This window comes from Ceratosolen solmsi, unplaced genomic scaffold (genome assembly GCF_000503995.2).
Source record: "Ceratosolen solmsi marchali unplaced genomic scaffold, CerSol_1.0 scaffold3, whole genome shotgun sequence".
Lineage (NCBI taxonomy): Eukaryota > Metazoa > Arthropoda > Insecta > Hymenoptera > Agaonidae > Ceratosolen > Ceratosolen solmsi.
The window spans coordinates 5,417,124-5,419,626 of record NW_011948428.1 but is presented as its reverse complement, the minus strand read 5'-3'; positions in this window follow the sequence as shown (position 1 = coordinate 5,419,626).

The window sequence follows — 2,503 nt, the reverse complement described above, 5'->3', positions numbered from 1 at the left end:
GAGTTTCGAATGATTTGTCGTTCTATTCCGCCCCGCTCGCCACTCAAGTTCGCACTGATGTTTTTATGGGCCATTTGCTGCTTCAGATTGATTTACATTATCTTATTGACCTGTGATTGATTTTTACTTTGTTGCGAAAAATTTCAGCTCCCTTTCACTTACTTTTCTCGTACTAATGTAGGTAAATTTTATTCATTTATTCTTGGGGCTTTGTCCCTTCCCTGAGCAATGCCCATCCCCTTCTTATAGTTCATATCTAAGGAGCCTTAAAAGTGATTTCCGTACATTGTCGTCAATGTGATTCTTCGAGCGCACTCTACTACAATAATCACGGAATGACGATTTTTCGAGACAAAATTTGTTTACATAATAAAAATACGTATTAAAAACTATATTAAAAAAAAATAATTGCAAATAATTCAAAGTATATTACATATACTTTTTGCAACCTAAGTATTAGTAATAAGATTGAACAATAAATAAAACAATTACAATACATAGCGAAAATTCCATTATCAAATTTCTATTTAAAAGTTATATAAAATAAAAAATTTTATTGCACGTAATGTTGGATTCGCAGTCGATGATAAACGAAGAAATTTTCTAGACCCCCAAGTTCTTATTTAAGATAACTTTTGTACGTCTCAACTTAGAAGTACATATTTTTCGCTTGTATGGTGGAACGATGGCACTTTTACAAAAACTTGAAGAGTTCAGTGCTAATGAAGGTGGATCTTGTTCCAGACAAAGGCGAAACATCAGGATCCATTTGTTAATACGAAAAAATTGAAATTGAATCAAGTTTTTCAACGATAAAATAAATATTAAAATTATTTTTATTTATACTTAATTTCTCTGTAATTTAAATAATCTTATTCAAGAATGGCAAGCAGAATAATTGAAATAATTAAACACGCTTGACGGGATTATTTTTTACTATTATTATGTATTTGTTATTGTTGTTGTTGTTGTTGTCGTCGTCGTCGTTGTTATTTATAATGATTAATTAATATATTATATTATATGGCATCGATTACCCATACATTGGAAAAGCATAGGTAATAAATAATATCAATTATTTATGGAATATTAATATGAAAAGGGTATAAAGATATCGTGTAAAGCTTTTGTTTGCTAAAAGCAAAAAATCATTATATAATCATAAAAAAAAACTATATAATTAATTTTAAATAAAATCATATTTAAATAACATATTATTTAAGATAGGTTTAGTATTTCTATAATAATATCGAGCGATTGTTTCACTTCCATACTGTTATTGAAAGTATTCTAAGTTTGAGTTTCATGTTCAGTCGCACATGAATAATCCAATACATCCGTTAACACATGGAATTGTTGGCGTTATTTTTGAATGAATTTTTCTCCATATCAAAAGGTGTTGAAATCTAATACTCTTATCTTAATTAGTTGATAATTCTTCATTATTAATGTATAGTTTTTACCTTCACTTTGGTCAAGTTAAAACGTATTTTGACTAGAATTCGTAATTAGATAATAATTTATAGAATACGATTATAATGTGCAATGTAAATATCATTTCTTTTTTTCTTTTTTGTATTATTAATTTTGACGGGAAATGACAGTGCAGTTTATTGTTAATATTATTAAAAAATTTTGTTAATATGTATTATTAACGAAACTTTACCCAATCCAATGGTAAAAAATTGTTGTTTATTTTTCGAGAAAGGAGTTACTTTAATAAAAACTGATAGACTATCTATTTTAACACCAATTTTAGAATTAATGATAACTGTTATTTTGAATTTACTGCATCATATTACGATTTCACTATATATTTTTCGAATCTTTGGGTGAGATTAATCTTTGCTCAATTTTTTTATTTGAATGGTAAATACTATTTAAAATCATGATATTAAAACCGAAAAAAATCTCGAATCATTTTTGCAACAAATCAATCCTTATCGTATAAATGAAGCTAGTCAATTAGAAAATGTCATTGCCTTGATGAAGTATAATGACAGGATATTTTAATATAAAATTGCTAGGCACTTGTATTCGCTCAATTAATCCGAGTAATCTAAAATACAATGATTAGTTTTTCCAAAATAATTTATTTGAAAATAAATTCGAGCGCACATCGAGAATACAGACAATAGACGTTCCGGACTTTTAAGTTAACTTAAACGTTAAAGAGCAGGGAACAGCAATACACTGAGCATACGACGTTTTACGATTGTCCAGAAGATCCGTGATATGTACTTGAAGATATTTTGTAAAAATGTTCTTATACAAGAGGCTGGCAAACTCAACACTCCCGCTTTTACGGCCGATTTTCAAAGGATCGCGCTTTCTGGTGGCTCGTGTACTGGACCTCGAAAATACGGAATAAGCATCTGCCCCGTAAAGGAACGACACACGCGCTCCTCTGAATTGGAAAAGAATGCCCGCAGACCGTCCCGGCAGCTGCCCTCTCTCGCTTTTCCCCGTTGTGCATCGGCAGCACGCACTCTCGATTTATACT